General features: G+C 43.4%; 1 long non-coding RNA gene across 1 annotated transcript in view; it reads right to left on the bottom strand.

Annotated features, from left to right (window-relative positions):
* Positions 1 to 825: 825 nt before the first annotated feature.
* LOC129699620 (uncharacterized) overlaps positions 826 to 18798 on the bottom strand; it is a 37902-nt gene continuing 19929 nt past the window's right edge. The window contains exon 4 of the long non-coding RNA XR_008723884.1: positions 826 to 6941. This is a non-coding gene — a long non-coding RNA (uncharacterized LOC129699620). The remainder of the gene's footprint in view (positions 6942 to 18798) is intronic.

Below are 18798 nucleotides of genomic sequence, written 5' to 3'. Positions count from 1 at the left end.
CCTGCACATCTTTGGAATGTGGGAGGAAACCGCACGCAGTCACAGGGAGAAGGTACAAAGTCCTTACAGACAGTACAATGAGATCCATACATATGGATTCATGACTATCATGACTTTGAAATAGCAAAAGAATGTGATGTTTTACTAAAGGGTTCGGCAAAGGAAATTTAGTATATTTAGATCTCAACTTGCATTTCTGATTCATGAAATTTCATTTAGTCTGAAGAAGGGACTTGACCCGAAACCCCACCAAGTTCTCCAGCTGAGTTACTCCTGCACTTTGTGTCCATGTGTGACACCTCCAGTGAAAATGTGTGTTCTGTGCAAGGACAGTGATGGCACTAACACCATTATGGATTAGGCCTTTGTCACGATGTTGTTGAGAAAATATACCCAGGTGATAGTGATGAAGGTATAGAGAGAACCGAGAGAAGTGTAATTAAGTCAATATTGATTTAATACTCAACCTTTCCATATGTAATTTTCATCCCTCAAGAGGTGATATAATCTATATATCCCTTTGTTATCACCTCTCCCACAACCAACACTGGACCATTGTGGGCTCCACCTTTCCTTGTTCATCGGTGCTGATTCTGATTTGTTCTGAACCTTTTCATAACTCCAGTATCTCTCTTCCTTGACTCTCAGTCTGAAGAAGGGTCTCGACCCAAAACGCCACCCAGTCCTTTTCTCCAGAGATAGAAACATAGAAACATAGAAATTAGGTGCAGGAGTAGGCCATTCGGCCCTTCGAGCCTGCACCGCCATTCAATATGATCATGGCTGATCATCCAACTCAGTATCCCGTACCTGCCTTCTCTCCATAATGCTGCCATAATGCTGCCATAATGCTGCCTTCTCTCCATAATGCTCTCCATAATGCTCTCCATAATCAGATGCTGCCTGATCTGTTGAGTTTCTCTATCATTGTGTGTCTATCTTCTGATCTGATATGAAGGGTTCTTTGATGAGGAATCTTACAGGTGGAGCCTTGTAGAAAAACTGATATAACTTTGACTCCAATACAACAGGAATTACCCAACATAAGTGAACATTTTTATTTTCTTTAGGAATTTAAGGGCTTTAAACAACTCTCTGAAATAAAGGTAAACACTCCATTAGCCATTCTGGGTATCTTTTCTACGCCTGTGCATTAAGCATTCATATGGTTAGACCCTCACTTCCTTTCTTCTGTCCCAATTGTCTACAGGTTTGAAATGCCATTAGGTTTCAGGTTTAGATTTAGGTTCATTATTGTCATGTGTACTGAGGTACAGTGAAAATTGTTTTTGCATCCTATCCAATCAGATCAGATAATACCATGCATAAATACAATCGTCAAACTCAAGTACAAGGAGTATAGTTCTTGGCATTGTAGCGCATCAGTTCCACAGACAAAGTCCAATTTGCGCAATGGGGTTGAGGTGAATCAGACACTACCCTGGGTAATGGAAGGACTGTTCAAAATCCTGATAACAGAGAGGAAGAAGCTGTTCCTTGAAGCTTTCTGTTTGACAAGGAAGCACGTTGGTGGGTGAGAGGAAAAAGGTCAGAAAAAATCTACTTCATATTTGTTAATGGAACCTGAAACTGATCTGAAGTGCCTGGGTCCCAATGTAGTGCATGGATTTAAGATTAATATCAGTAGTCTGAACAAAAGAAAGCATGTATACTTCCATGAAATGTCCTACAATTAAATGTTAGTATTCCTTTCGCTACATATTGGTCATATCAATTATCTTAATGTTTCTCTTATCACTTTTAATATTAGCTGGCAAACAGATGAGTCAGTCAATTGCAATTGCCACCAAGCTGGAGGCCTGAGGGCATGAAGAAGTATTGAACAGTGAGTTATCTATTTACTCACTTACTGCCCATTTCTTGAACATCATTAATTTGTTGTGAGTGGCGAGTCGTGAGCTTATAGAGCTGATCTTAAGCATTGAAGCTCTGAAGAGGTTATTTTAGTTTTTATTTCATTAACACGATGCTGACATGCCTCCTTGTTAAACTAATAGTTCACTGCAGGGATGACTTCCAATCACCTGAACTTAGGGAACAGGTGCAGCATTGGTGCAGGGAGGAAGGCAAGGAAACCAGGCTCCGTCTCTCTGGTCTCTGCACATTGCCAATTCAGTGAACTTCTACACTTATCGAGGAGAAGAGCTTGCAGCTATTGCATGTCTCGACTTCATTAAGCCCCCACATTTTACACAAAAATAATTAAACGAAGAGATGGCACAATTGTGCAGCTTCTGTTTATTTCCCTTGTGTACCTGTGTGCAAATGGCTTCTTGAAATGCCAGAAGGCAAAATATTTTTTTTGTTATGATTTGTGCATTACTTAATATAACTTTACAGCTATGCGATGTTTCATTGCATAGCACTGACTGGCTGATCAAGGCTTTCAACAACTCTCTGAAATAAAGGTAAACAGTCCATTAGCCATTCTGGGTATTCTTTCTATACCTGTGCATTAAGGATTCATATGCTTAGACATTACATTCCTTTGTTCTGTCACAGTTGTCTACCTCTTGCATATTTAAAAGCTTATCTGATTTATATTCCTGGCCCTGAAACAACTACTTGGCAGCTCAGTGGAATTTCAGATACCTGAAGAATAATAGGAGGTCTGCATCTTTTCATTATTCTTGACCTGAATATTTTTATTCCCTTGAAACATGGGGAGCTCCCTTCTTGAGCCGCACAGTTTTAAGGTCAAGGGGTCTGGTGGGCAGAGATACTTAATAGTGGCTACAATGATGATTGGTGAATGGAATACTGATCAATCGAGAAAGTGGGCTAGGAGTTTATTGAATTTCGTGGTGGTTCTGAGGGAAGATTAGTTTAGTTTAGTTTAATTTAGCATCAGGTTGAGCTGCTGCCTCACAGGGCTGGAGACTCGGTGTTGATCCTGAACCAAGATGCTGTCTGTGTGGAGTTTGCACGTTCTCCCTGTGACTGTGTGGGTTTCCTCCGGGTGCTCCAGTTTCCTCTCACGTCTCAAAGACGTGCATGTTTCCACTAGCGGTGGAGTCTAGGACCAGAGGCTACAGCCTCACAATAACAGGACGTAACTTTAGAAAAGAGATGAGGAGGAATTTATTTAGTCAGGGGGTGGTGATTCTATGGAGTCCATTGCCAAAGAAGGCGGTGGAGGATGTTTATAGATATTTTTAAGGTGGAGATTGACAGATTCTTGATTAGTACGGGTTCAGGGGTTATGGGGCGAATGCAGGAGAATGGGATTGCGAGGGAAAGATATAGCAGCCATGATTGAATGTTGAAATAGAGTTAATGGGCCGATTGGCCTAATTCTGTTTCTATAACTTCTAGAACCAAGACAGTATGTAGTTCGAAGTTCAGTCGGTGTTGGTAGTGTTAAATAGCTAGCGCTGTTTGAATGGTTAAATTTCAGCACAAGGATTGTGTGGAGCTGACGATGTACAACGTGTGCACTTGTCAAACTTGGTCTTTACAGCTGAAAAGTAATTAGCTTCTTAAGTGCAAGGCTTGAAACAGAGATGAATTAATTAGTCAATTCCCCTTTACTGGATTTTCAGATTTCAGCTTGGTTTGTCTTTTCAAAATGCCACAGTAATAAGCGGTATACCTGTGGTATGATAAATACTATGGAAAAATACATTTTTCTGTTACATGATTAAACTGATGTTTTGCCTGCTGAAAGCAATTACAGCTGCCCATTCTTTTTCCCTGACTTGTGCCCGCTCATGGAAATATAAGCTTTCAGTAATAGTGTTTGAAACCTAACCAATCTCAGTGTGGGAAAAGGCTGCTGTTGGCTTTTTTTGGCACAGAAATACATAGGTTTGGTCAATTAAAGTAAAAGTAAGATACTGTACTTAGAGTCTTGAGTAAAGAAGTTGGGAGGTCATGTTGCAGTTATATAATTTTGGGTATTGTGTTCAGTTTTGGGCACCATGTTATAGGAAAGATGTTGTCAAGCAGAGAAGATTTAGTTTAGTTTAGAGATATAGTGCTGAAACATTCCCTTTGGCCCACCGGGTCCGCGCTGACCAGCGATCCCGGCACATTAACACTATCCTACACACACTACGAACAATTTTTACATTTACCAAGCCAATTAACCTACAAACCTGTACGTCTTTGGAGTGTGGGAGGAAACCGAAGATCTCGGAGAAAACCCACGCAGGTCACGGGAAGGACGTACAAAGTCTGTACAGACAGCACCCATAGTCGGGATCGAACCCCGAGTCTCTGGCACTGCATTCACTGTAAGGCAGCAACTCGACCGCTGTGCCACCGTGACTCAGATGTTTTGCCTTTACTAGGATGTTGCCAGATCTTGATGGCCTGAGCTGTAGGGAGATGTTGAGCAGGCTAGGACTCTATTCCTTGATGCCCAGGACGATGAGGGGTGATCTTATAGAGGTGTTCAAAAAATAATGAGAGGAATGGATCGTGAAAATGCACATAGTAGTGGAATAGAGAACCATAGGTGTAGGTTACAGTAGAAAGATTTAATAGGAACCTGTGGGGTAACATTTTTACGCAAAGGTTGGAGGATACATATAACGGGCTGCAGTAGGAGGTAGTTGAGGCAGGTACTATCATAACATTTAAGAAACATTTAGACAGGTACATGGATTGGACAGGTTTAGAGGGATATAGGTCAAATGCAGGCAGGTGGGACCAGTGTAGATGGGGCATATTGGTTGGTGTGGGCAAGTTGGGCTGAAGGTTCTGTTTCCATGCTGTATGACTCTCTGACTACTTCTAGAATCTGTCGTGGCATATTGAGAAATATGCTCAGATGTTTTATTCACAGATGTTGTTGGTAACACATTCTAGACAAAATATAGTGTCATAGCTTTGCCTTTTGAGATAACTCAAAGCCTTAAATCGAGTCAAAGACTCAAAAACACTGCCAAGCCGGTAAATTTATAGTACGTTATTGTGAAAACATGCACTTGTTCAATATTTATTCTGTTTTAAATCTTATTGAACAAAGCAGCTTTTGTTTCTGTGTGCAAGGTGGAGGGTTCAATGCATGGATTTTGTTTTTTGGAGGGATTTGATTGAACATTGCAGTGGGTGGTGGGGATGGTGGGTGTATGGAACAAGCAGTTGCTGGTTTATACCAAGGGTAAACACAGAGTGCTGGAGTAACTTGAGTCAAGGAGCATCTCTGGAGGAAAAAGGATGGATGATGTTTCGGTTCAGGGCCCTTCCTCAGAATGAAAGTCTTTTCTTGCCTCCAGCTCTTCATTTCCCCCTCCCCCCTATTTTCAGTCTGAAGAAGGGTCCCAACCCGAAACAACACCCATCCTTTTTTTCCAGAGATGCTGCCTGACCCACTGATTTACTCCAGCACTCTGTGCCTATCTTTGCCAGAGGAGGTAGTTGAAGTAGATACTGTGACAACATTTAAATGACACTTGGGCTGGCACATGGTTAGGAAAGATTTGAGGGGTATGGGCCAAATGCGGGCAAATGGGATTAGCGAGATGGGGCATCTTGATCGACGTGGGCAAAGCCAATGGGCCTGATTCCATGTTGTTTGACTCAATGAGTCTATAAGCAGTTCGTTTCACATAAATACCATGTTGTATCCTTCCACCACCACAGGGACAACCGACGGTACTCAGGCAGGAGACCAGCAACATCACTCACATACCCCAAGTGGTGCTTTTTCCCACCAAGTGAGGAGTAGATAGATTTGATTCACCAGAGTTCATTTATAAAAAAGATAAAGTTTAATAAAATCCTCACATGTCTAATAAATGTGATGAGATTAATTCCATTCTGACATTTCACGTCACTATAACTGAATTTTAGAAGATCTTAATGGGTAGGCATTACAGTATCAAGAACCAGGGTACATAGGTTTAAGGTGAGACAGGCGGGATTTAGCACAGACCTTAGGGGCAATATTTTACTCACATGTTGGGTATATGAAACGAGTTGCCAGAGGAGGTAGTTGAGGCAGATAGAATGACACTTGGACTCGTACATGGATTGGAAAGGTTTAGAGAGATGTGGACTCAACATGGGCAAATGGCATTAGCATAGATGAGGCATCCTGGTCAACATGGATAAGTTGAGCCAGTTTCCATGCTGAATGATTTTATGTCTATGACATTTAGTGCCTACAGGCAAGATCAAACTTCCAGATTTAGTAGGTTTAAGGTGAGGGAGCAACGATTTGATGGGAACCTTAGGGGTAACTTTTTTACACAAGGGGTGGTGGGTGTACGGAACACGCTACTGGAGGAGGTAGTTGATAGGCCAAAAGCAGACTCGTGGGACTAGTTTAGATGGGGCATGTTGGTCAGCGTGTGCACGTTGGGCCAAAGGGCCTGTTTCCACGCTGTATGACTATTTCTTAATAGGCGTTCTATCTGTAACTGGAACTATCCTGATGGTAATTCTTGTAAGGGAATGATCTTAATGCACAATAGGCAATATTTTTTTACACCAAATGCATAAATATATTTGATGACCTCAAATCTTTCTGGTTTGAGCAGTACTTCCTAAGGAATGTCCTAAGTTCTTGATGAATATCCCACAAGCACACTCCCTGCAGAATTGATCAGGTGTGCAAAAAGAAATGGAAAAATATTGGGAAAGGGAGCTTTATGTACACATTCCTTCAATCCCACTGTACACATCCCAGTACTGAACTTTATGATTATTTAAAGTGAATATGAAGTGAATTCTGAATTCATATTTCTGAAATATGAATTCAGAAATACTACATTAGCACCAATCACAATGCGTTGAACAAATTCTAGGCTTAACCTAACAGCGATGTTAATAGCAATGAACCTCTGAGTAAAACAGAAACAATGCACTTGCCTCACAGGGAGAATTCCTAATGGGAGATGGAAAAATCATACTTCTCAACTCATTGAAATCAGTTGTCTGAATCTCTTTGGTGTCGAGGAACAGAAAATGGCCTGAAGAAAAAAAGAGAGAAATGTAAAAAATTAAATAGTACTCTTGGCAGGTATATCAGATTCATTTTTTATTACTGCCCATTGTATTACTTCAAGGTAGTATCCATCCAAGGCTGCTTCTATTTCTCATTATCCTCATTGAGCTTTCAACCCCAAAAGCTTCAACTACTCGAAGTAATAAAACTGTTCAGGAGGAAACAAATGGCCTGTGCACTGTGGTACAAAGCTTGTTACTGAACGGTGTGGAGGTGAATATGAACACATTTGAGGAAATTCTCCTGGGAATGATTCTGGAGATAAATTGGCAATTTTGACTTATCTTTGTCTTGAGTGTTTGCATGCAACTCCTGCTTTGCTGTTAAACAAATAGTGCTGTGCAGAATCTAACAATAACTAATCTTCCTCAATGTACGATTCAGCTTGGTTGAGTCTTGTAAAGACTGAGTACTTGGAAACGGCTTAAGGGAAGACACTAAAAATGTTGTGGCTCTACCTTTCAGTCTTTGTACATAAAGCACTATTCCTATATTCATTTTATAAAATAAAAAAATTATATGCGAGTATAAATTATGTAAATTATTATATCTGTCATTAAAACAACACGCCTTAAAATGTTTTATATGCAAATCAGTCACGGTGGTGCTGCGGTTGACTTGCTTCCTTACAGCGAATGCAGCGTTGGAGACCCGGATTTGATCCCGACTACGGGTGCTCTCTTTATGGAGTTTGTACGTTCTCCCCATGACCTGCGTGGGTTTTCTCCGAGAACTTCGGTTTCCTCCCACACTCCGAAGACATACAGGTTTGTAGGTTAATCGGCTTGGTAAATGTAAAAATTCTCCCTAGTGTGTGCAAGATAGTGTTAATGTGCGGGGATCACTGGTCGGTGCGGACCTGGTGGGCCAAAGGGCCTGTTTCCACGCTGTATCTCTAAACTAAACTCAAATATTTTGAAGTGTAGCAATTGTGACTTGCAAGACAAAGATAGCAGGCATTTCAGGAATAGCAAGCTTTCAGTATTAGCAGCAATCAGTTTTACTTCTACTTACACTCCCATCTCCCCCCCTCTGCCCTCCTCCACCCTAGTCATTTTCTCAGTTACATAGTTCCCCACATTGTATCCCTCTTGTGATCACACCTTCCCTAACCAACAATGGGCTTACCAGGCACCACCCTCCCTGAGGTCATTTGTGACCAACCTTGATTGGTCCTGGTATTTCTTGCCTCCAACTCTTCGTCTCTCCCCACCCCCCACCCCCACATTCTAGTTTCTGTCTGAAGGGCCCCAACCCGAAACGTCACGCGTCCTTTTCCTCCAGGCATGCTGCCAGAACCCGCTGTGTTACTCCAGCAATTTGTGTCTATCTTTGGTATAAACCGGCATCTGCAATTCCTTGCTTCTACTAAAGGAGTATTGTTGGTCAGCATAAAGCAGAGATCTCAAGTACAAACATATTCACAGGTCAAGCAGCGCCTAGGAAAAGTTAATGCTACAGATTCAATAACCAGAGATCTTGCTTTGATTTTCTTAATTATGACATCAGCCCAAACCATAACAAACATTTGGACGACAAATATCTTTCAGTAGTGTAGTTGAATATCAGCATAGAGTGGTACTTACATTGCTACTATCATTTGTAGCAAACTGAGAGAGTAGCATGTACATTAATATTCAGGAATCCTATGTTAGTACCATTCACAATGCACTGAATGAATTCTGTGGTGGGAGATTGCAACCTTCACGTGGTCCGCCCTGTTTCGACTAATGCAATTAACCTGGTGTGCACAATCAAATAAGATCAAATAGAACAAGTTGTCCTACAACTTTAGGCTGTGCACGCCATACGCAAGAAGAAGAATGAATTCTAGGCTTATCCGAACAGGGATAATGCTAATTCTGTCAGTATTATCCTTATTAACATAAAGGATAATAGCTACAGAAAATTGAATCTTTTTTCCAATTATGATAAGCTTTGTAAACAATCAAACATACAGCTTATTTACATTTTGCCAAAACATGGCGTCTCTTTCATGTGGTCACAGTGGATTATTTCGGTTCTCTTGCTAATCGAGTATCGGGGGTTTGGCAATACTCAATTGTACTGTTTGTAAGAAAAATAATGTCATTGTGTTAGTACTTCACACATGCAGCAATAAAAGTACCCCTTAGAGGGGGGCACAGTGGCACAGCAGCAGTGTTGCTGCCTTACTCTGCCAGAGACCAGGTTCTGATGCTGACTACAAGTGTTGTCTGTCTGTACGGAGTTTCTACTTTCTCCCTGTGATCGCATAGCGTTTTTTGCGCTGGTTTCCTCCTACACTCCAAAGACGAACAGGTTTGTAGGTTAATTGGCTTTGGTAAAATTGTAAACTGCCCCTAGTGTGTAAGATAGTGTCAGCATAAGGGGTGATCGCTGGTCGGCGCGCACTCGGTGGGCTGAAGGGCCTATTTTCACACTGTATCTCTCAAGTCTAAAGGATCTCGATCTGAAACAATACCTATCCATGTTATCTAGAAATGCTGCCTGACCCATTGAGTTACTCCAGCACTTTGTGTCCTATTGCGAGGCAACTAGCAACTGCAGTTCTTTGCTTTTCACTTTTATCGTTGTTTGCATGAATCACATTGGGAGACCCATTTGTGGTATTAAGCTGTGTTGGATGCCAAATAAATAATGAGACCCGGCAAATAGGTTGATGGAAGATTAAATGCCAAGTTTTTTAAAAAACTGGTGCAGCTGCGAATGGCTTTCAGTCAACAATGAGCAGCTTATCTTCACCTTGTAGAGTAACATCATACGTGGTCTGGAGGCACAGTTAAGAAAAAGGACGGAGCCTCCTTCTGTGACATAATACATTTAAAAGGATTATCATTGTGCTATGCAAATGGTTGGTAAATTCATTTCACTGAATATTCTGTGGATTATTAGTGGCCTTGTAGTTGTGTTATGAGACCCATCAATGTGTTAAAAACAGCCGTGAGATAAAAGCTTATTCACTCCAAAGCGTTCAACTCAAACCGCCAAAAATTGGGCGCATGAATTAAACAATGAATGAGTCACAATTGACAATATTTGTCCTGATTTTTTTCATTGTATTGATTGTGAAACATTGGCAGTCACGGTCTTTACAACCTTTCAAAGGAAAAAAACTTCTAGATATCCGCATGTGTAGTTAACTGCTGCATTCTTTTGCAGACCAGAACGGAGGGAAATCATTTGAATTGTTTGGAACTTCAATGAATTTACAAATTTGTTTTTTTCCAAAATACCCTGAAAATGTCAGGCTGTGTTACGTGATGTTTAATTAAGATTTAAATGGAAGTCTAAGCCATGACAACAATTAAGTAACTCCAGAACTGAAAGAAAAATACATTTGTATACACGATCTGTCATTCCCACTCAGAAATATTTCAACCCAATTCATTCATATTTTTTAAATCTTTTTTTTTCAATATTTATAATATATGTATAAATCGTTTGTGAAGTATTGTGTACTATCATCTTGGTTTGTCATCTCTGAGAATTATTGAACAAAATTCTTCATGCGGTTATAGTCTTTTTTAATTAATAGTCATACTAATCTACTTTTCCTTCCCAGGAACGTATATCATTCTTTAGAAGGCTTAGGAATTTCGGCATGCCCCCAGCAACTCTCACCAACTTCTACAGATGTGCCGTAAAAAGCATTTTATCGGAATGCATCACAGCATGGTTGGGGAACAGCTCCACCCAAGACAGCAAGAAATTGCAGAGAATTGTGGACGCAGCCCGGACCATCACACAAACCAACCTCCCTTCCATTGACTCCATTTACACCTCACGCTGCCTCGGCAAGGCCACCAGCATAATCAAGGACAAGTTATACCCCGGCTACTTTCTCTTCTCCCCTCTCCCATTGGGCAAAAGATCCATAAATGTGAAAACGCACACCTCTTGATTCAGGGACAGTTTCTTCCCAACTGTTATCAGGCAACTGAACCATCCTACCAACTACTACAGAGCAGTCCTGAGGTACTATCTACCTCATTGGAAACCCTTGAACTATCTTTGGTTGGACTTTATTTACACTTATCCACATTATTCCCTTTGTCATGTATCCGTATTCTGTGGAAACTGTGGATGGCTCGATTGTAATCATGTATTGTCTTTCCGCTGACTGGTTAGCATGCACCAAAAGCTGTTCACTGTACCTCAGTACAGGTGACAATAAACTAAACTCAAACACATTCATTTACCTAGACATACATTTAGTTCATGTTAAGCTTTACATGCCGTAGAGCATAGAATCACAGAATCAGATAGCATGGGAACAGGCTCTTCGGGCAAACTTGTCCATGAGGAACATGATGCCCCATCTATGCTGGTTCCACCTGCCTGCATTTAGCCCGATCCCTTTAAATATTTCCTATCCATGTATTTTTCCAAATGTCTTTCAAATGGGGTTATAGTACCTGCCTCGATTACCTCCTCTGGCAGCTTGTTCCATATACCCACCAGCCTATGAGTGAAAAGGTTGCCCCTCAGGATCGTATAGAATCTCGGCCCCCTCACCTTAAACGTATGTCTTCTGGTTCTTGATTCCCCTACTCTGGGTAAAAGACTCTGTGCACTCACCCGCTCTATTTCCCTCATGATAACGTATTAGGTGCTGAACATCAGGGATTTCCTTAAATTCTGGAATGAAAGCAACCAGCATTGGAATTGCACAACAGATATATTTGTTGGCAGCGTCTTTTAAAATTGTCAATGAGAAAGGTTGCTGCACAGTTCACTACAAATTAGACATTTTCCAATAATATTTAGAATTCCTAACAGCGTGACATGGAAGAAACATAGAAACATATAAAATAGGTGCAGGAGTAGGCCATTCGGCCCTTCGAGCCTGCACCACCATTCAATATGATCATGGCTGATCATCCAACTCAGTATCCTGTACCTGCCTTCTCTCCATACCCCCTGATCCCTTTTGCCACAAGGGCCACATCTAACACCCTCTTAAATATAGCCTTGGCCTCAACTACCTTCTGTGGCAGAGAATACCACAGATTCACCACTCTCTGTGTGAAAAATGTTTTTCTCATCTCGGTCCTAAAAGACTTCCCCCTTATCCTTAAACTGTGACCCCTTGTTCTGGACTTCCCCAACATCGGGAACAATCTTCTTGCATCTAGCCTGTCCAACCCCTTAAGAATTTTGTAAGTTTCTATAAGATCCCCCCCTCAAACTTCTAAATTCTAGCGAGTGCAAGTCGAAAAACCAATGGCAGAAAGTAAGCACGAATTAGTAAATTATCAAAAAGAAAGGATTCATTCCTGCAGATGATTATGACTTTGGAGAAGAGGGGAGAGATGATTAAACAACATGGCTCTGCTGGTTGGCAGAGGAGTTAAGTATGGTTTAGGGTTTCAGGGTTAGATATTTAAGTTCAGGTTTAGATTTATTGTGTACCAAGGTGCAGAGAAAAGCATAATCAAGGGCAAGTCTCACTCACATACACACTCATTCATACCAGCATAATCAAGGAAGGATCTCACCCCTGACACTCCCTCTTCTCCCCTCTCCCTTAGGGCAAAAGGTACGGAAGTGTGAAAACGCATACCTCCTGATTCAGCAACAGTTTCTTCCAATGGGTTCAATAGATCTTACGAAGTGTTCCAACCAAAAAAAATCACCCATCCTTTTTCTCCAGAGATGCTGCCTGACCCGCTGAGTGACACCAGCACTTTGTGTTGATCTTCAGTATCTTTCCGACACAGTTTCTTCCCAGCTGTTAGCGGACAAATGAACCATCCTGTCACCAACTAGGGAGTGGGCCTGAGCCACCATCTACCTCATGGGAGATCCTCAGACCATTTTTAATCGGACTTTACCTTACACTAAATAATATTCCCATTATCTTGTAACTGTACACTGTGGACGGCTCGATTGAAATCATGTATAGTCTTTCTGCTGACCAGATAGCACGCACCAAAATAGCTTTTCACTGTACCTCGTTACACATGACCATAAACTAGACTAAACTAAAGTAAACTTTGTTTCATAATCTATCCAATTAGATCAGATAATAGTCTAGGTTTAGTGGCAGTAGTTCAATTTCATATAATGCAAAAGATCTATCATCAAGAAAAGCTAATGACCAGTTAGACCAAGAAACTGTGAATTATATAATTATGGACTAGTGCAGACTCATGTGAAAGGGTGTGCCTGAATGTAAGATTTTTAAAAAATCGAATTTTACTAACAGAATTGTACATCAATAGACTGCTTCAATTCACTCTAATCACTAGAAGGTAATGCACCAAACCAATATCAATACGATTGATTTTCTGCTCCTTGAAATAAGGCAATGCTGCCTGTAACACTGTCAAAAGAATATGATGTGTACAAGGTCATGGTGATTCAGTAGTCCTGGACTGGTCGATTCAAAGCCCTGATGGATGTTGACATCATCTTTCATCCCATCGTAACAAAAAAAATCCCAAGCACATCAACAGATTACTGGCCTCATGTAGACTGTTAACTAAACACAGGCGGCTGCAGTATTGTAAATTAAATTATTCTGGCCACCATACATCTGCCCTTTCAACTCAGCACAAATGTTAATAGTAAGACTTGGAATAGAGGTGAGAATTTTGCAGAAGGTTTTGAACATTGAACACTAAAGCCTAGGAACAGGCCCTTCGGCCCACAATGCCCATGCCAGACATGACGACAAGATAAACTATTCCCTTTATCCTGTATATCTGTACATTGTGGATGGCTCGATTGCAATCATGTGCAGTCTTTCCACTGACTGGTTAGCAAGCAACAAAAGCTGTTCACTTTACCTCAGTGCACGTGACAATAAACTACAAAAAACTAAAAATAAAACTAATTGCATCTGCTTTGTATTCCTCCATTTGCTACATGACCATGTGCCTATCTAAAAGCTTCTTAAACTCCACTATCATATCTGCCTCCCCCACCATCCCTGGCAGCACATTCCAGACACCCACCACTCTCTGTGTAAAAGAAATTCCCAGCACATCTCTTTGCCCTCTCACCTTAAAGCCACACTCTCTAGTCTTTGACATTTCCACCCTCGGAAAAAAAGATTCTGACTTATGTTACCTTACATAATTTTACATATTTCTATCAGGTTTCCACTCAGCCTCCAGCCGTCCAGAAAATTACAATCCTGGTTTGTCCAATCCATCCTTGTATCTAATAACACCTAATGCAGGCATCATATGCTACATAATACCTGCTGAGATGTTGCCTGACCCACAGAATTACTCCAGCACTTGTGTCTGTTTTTGTAAACTAGCATCTGCAGTTTATTTTTTCTACGTAGACAGGGATGTTGTCTACAAATGCCACAGGGGCGTCACGGTGGCGCAGCAGTAGATTGCTGTCTTCCAGCGCCCGAGACCCTGGTTCAATCATGTACATTCTCCATGTGACCACGTGGGTTTACTCCAGGTGCTTGGTTTCCTCCCACACTCCAAAGACATACAAATTTGTAGATTAATTGGCTTTGGAAAAATTGTAAATTGAAACATAGAAACATAGATAATAGGTGCAGACGTTCGCCATTCGGCCCTTCGAGCCAGCACCGCCATTCAATATGATCATGGCTGATTATCCAAAATCAGATGTAAATTGGCCCTAGTGTGTCGGATAGTGCCAGTGCTCGCAGCTCGGTGTGGACTCGGTGGGCCACAGGTCCTGTTTCCATGCTGTATATCTAAAATCCAAAGTCTAAAAGACGGCTGCAGACTTGGGTGTCCATTGACAATGGCAATAGAAATTGAGGGGAGATGAAAAACGTATTATCAATTTACTATGACCTATTTACAATACTGCACAAAGTTACAATTATCTCCATTGCATTTATAACATGGAAAGGAGCAATTTGCTCAACTGATCTATTCCACACTGTACACATGGCCCACAAATCCCTCATGCCCATAGTCTAAAATACCAGTATCAAAACTTGCCTGAATTAGGCCAATCCAATCTGTCTCAATTGGGAAATAAATTCCACTCACTGAAGGAGATTCCCCTCTTGGTCCATGTATCATGTCGTTAAGTCCATGTTTCATCTTCTGATGAAATATCATTGACCAGAGATGTCCTCCGCTCATGAACGTTGTCTGATATGCTGCATATTTCCAGTACTATCTGTTTTAATTTTGCATTTATTCCATTTTATTTTAGACTCATTCACAAGTGGAAGGGCGCAGCAGAGCCCTTGTAACGGCACCTAGTGGTGGGGTGGAGCGGGCACAACCCTCTTCATTGGTCGGTGCGGTCATCTGGGTGTTGGTTTTCGCGAGCCTTTGGCGTGTGTCAGTTAGTTAGTCAGCCCTTCTCCCAGCAACAGGAGCTATTATTGTTAGTGCAGTCAGACATGCGGACTTCACGGGTTTTTGTTCATTTTTATTAAAAATCAAAATGATTTTGCTCAACCTGTCTCGCCTCACTATATTTGGTGACCCCGACAATCCGAACGTTTTTCGGATTTCTTCTCGTTATGTACGCCGACGAGAACTTCGACGACTCGCCTGCCCAGCAGAATGCAGTCGCACTTAAACTGCCCGTGTTCTGGGCGACGCAGCCGCATGTGTGGTTCACACACATCTAGGCCCAGTTTGTGCTCCGCTGGATCGTCGCGGATGCGACACGCTACTTCTACGTGGAGGGCGCTCTCACCCAGGAGATGGCATTGCAGTTGCTGCCGTTCCTGCAGAATCCGCCTGCCATTGGCAGGTACGAGGCCCTGAAGGCGTTGCTGCTGCGCACCTTCGGGCTCAGCCGCCACGATCGCGTGGCTCGGCTGCTACATATGGATGGTCTGGGAGATCGTCAGCCGTCGGATCTCATGAGTGAGATGTTAGCACTCATGGATGGACTTCAGCAGAAGGTCCGGGGCCGCTGAGGAGGAGGATGCTGCACCGTCGGGGGGCTCGGCGTCAGCGTTCCACCAGCCCGGCGTGAGGGCCTGAACATCGCCTGTTGTTCAAACAGGTTTTATTATTTATTTATTATTTATTTTTATTATTTTTCTTGTGATTTTTTTTAACGATACAAAGTCTCAAAGTGAGGCAACGACAATCAAATTTGAATACAAGAATACAAGAATACGCCTGCTTCTTGCTGGGTCTGATTTCACCGACCCCCTGCAGCTCGCTGAACGGGCGGATGAGCTGTGGCTTTCCAAAGAGCAGGATGGTGGTTCCATCAGCCGGGTGTCCGCGCTGTCGTCACGCTGTCCCTCCTCAGGATGACATTGCTGGCTCGCAGTCCACCGCCGGGGTTCGTAGTAAGCGCCAGTGGTGTTATTACCACCAACGCTGGGGCGTGGAGGCCTGCCAATGCCGCGCCCCTGCTAGTTTCCGGGAAATCCCTCGGCCGATCGCCAGTAGAGACTATCGCGGTTGGCCAGAAACATTGCCTCTACGTCAGGATTCGCCATTCCAGGCTTTGTTTCCTCGTGGATTCTGTGGCTGAGATCAGCATCATCCCTTCGACTGGCCTCGATACCCGTGCTGGGAAGCATGGCCCCACCCTGACCGCCGTTAATGGCAGTCCCATTCACTCCTACGGGACTCGGACTGTTTCCTTCGTCCTTGATTCTCACCGTTATTTGTGGCCCTTCACCGTCGTGCATTCATATGGATCCTCTGCCATCGTCTCGTGGTGCCACTCACCTGCTCACGGTTGTGGATCGTTTCACACGGTGGCCTGAAGCTATTCCGCTGTCCGACACCTCCGTTGCGAATTGTGCCCGGGCTCTCGCGGCCCACCGGGTGGTGCGTTTCGGCGCGCCTGCTGACATTTCTACCGATCATGGAGCCCAGTTCACGTCTGCCTTGTAGACAAAAATGCTGGAGAAACTCAGCGGCCGGGGCAGCATCTATGGAGCGAAGGAAATAGGCAACATTTCGGGCCGAAATCCTTCTTCTTCTGAACCCTTCTCGGTGCTTAAGGACTGCTCTTTTGTCTTTGTTTGCAGGGACTCACATCGCCCTCTGCTCCAGCAGCCTTATGAAGGGCCCGTCCAGCAGCCTTATGAAGGACCCGTCCAGCAGCCTTATGAAGGGCCCGTCCAGCAGCCTTATGAAGTGCCCGTCCGGGTGTTGCGGCCTGGTGTCGCCACTTTTGTATTGGATGTCGGGGATCGTGAGGAGATCGTGTCGGTAGCCCGCCTCAAGCCTGCTCATTTGGATGTCGACAGCCCGGTGGTGATGGCCCAACCGCGGCGTAGGGGTCGTCCACTGGCAGAGCCCTGTTCCCCGGTTGCACCTGTTGTGCCTCTTTCCCCTTTTCTGCCTGTTTGCCCTGGTCAGCCTGTGGCACCGGTTGTGCCAGTCCCTCCTGTTCCGCCCGTGGCACTGGTTGTGCCTGCCCTTCCTGTCTCCACTCAGTCTGGTCGGGTCATTTGCATGCCCGCTCGTTCCCTCTCCTCGGGTTCTGGGGGGGTCCTGTAGCGGCACCTAGTGGTGGGATGGAGGGGACAGAACCCTCTTCATTGGTCGGAGCGATCATGTGACCGTGGGGTGTTGGTTTTCGCGGGCTATTGCGGTGTGTACGTTAGTTAGTCAGCGCTCCTCCCAGCAGCAGGAGCTATTATTGTTAGTGCAGTCAGACACGCGGACTTCACGGGTTTTTGTTCGTTTTTATTAAAATTAAAAATCATTTCGTTCAACCTGTCTGGCCTCACTACACCCTAGTGAATTTGACAGGAATCAGATGGGAAAACTGTCTAGATGCCCAAAGTCACATCAAGCACAAAGAAGGGTCTGAAAAAGGGGCCCTGACCCGAAACATCACCCATCTTTTTTCTCCAGAGATGCTGCCTGACCCATTGAGTCACTCCAGCACTTTGTGTCTACCTTCGCTGCAAAGAAGGATGGTTTAGGTTGCCAAGGGCAAACAATTTAGCTGCAGGGTAATCCTGGAGGCAGTTCCTGCAGCAGTAGACTCAGTTATATTTAACTGCTGTCTTGGTGAGTCCTTCACAGTTAAGATTGGAAATGAGGTTGCTTGTTGATTCCTGCCGTTTTCTGTTTGCACTTTCTCAAGTAATGTGGCAGTTTACATCTGCAGCTGCCTAATCAGCGTTTATCTGATTATGTTTTATCGGCATGCATCACAGCATGGTTTGGGAACACAACATTGAACATAAAACAGTACAGCACAGGAACAGGCCCTTTGACCTACATTGTTCGTGTTGAACATGTTGACAGGATAAACTAATCTCCTCTGCCTGTATGTGATACATATCCCTCCATGCCCTGCATATCCATGTGGCTATGCAAAAACCTCTTAAATACCACCATTGAATCTGCCTCCACCTCCACTACCACCCCTGGCAGGCCGTTCCAGGCACCCACCACCCTCTGTATAAAGAAAAACCTGCCCCATATATCACATTTAAATTTTGCCCACTCTCACTTTAAAGATATGCTCTCTAGCCTTTGCCATTGACATCCTGGTAAAGAAGTTCTGATTGTCTTTCATCATTTTATGTACTGTTACCAGATCTCCCCTCAGTCTCTGAAGGTGTTTTTGAGTGGACATTGGGAGCCCTTCTGATCCTCTTGATACTGGAGTTAAACATTGGCAAGAGACTACAACTTTAAAGCCCTGTCCCACGGTACGAGTTCATTCCAAGAGTTCTCCCGAGTTTGCCCTGATTTGAACTCGGAGATTTACGGTAATGACCACTCGTCGGTACTCGGGGCTCTCGTGGACATTTTTCATCATGTTGAAAAATCTTCACGAGTCTTCCCGTGCTTACCTGCCATTAGCGAGTCTTCCCGAGTACCTGCCGTTAGCGCTAAGAGACGTCCCCGAGCTCCGACGTACAC

The sequence above is a fragment of the Leucoraja erinacea genome, chromosome 8, assembly GCF_028641065.1.
Source record: "Leucoraja erinacea ecotype New England chromosome 8, Leri_hhj_1, whole genome shotgun sequence".
NCBI lineage: Eukaryota > Metazoa > Chordata > Chondrichthyes > Rajiformes > Rajidae > Leucoraja > Leucoraja erinaceus.
The sequence above is the reverse complement of the archived record's forward strand: the minus strand, read 5'-3'. Positions and strand labels throughout refer to the sequence as shown.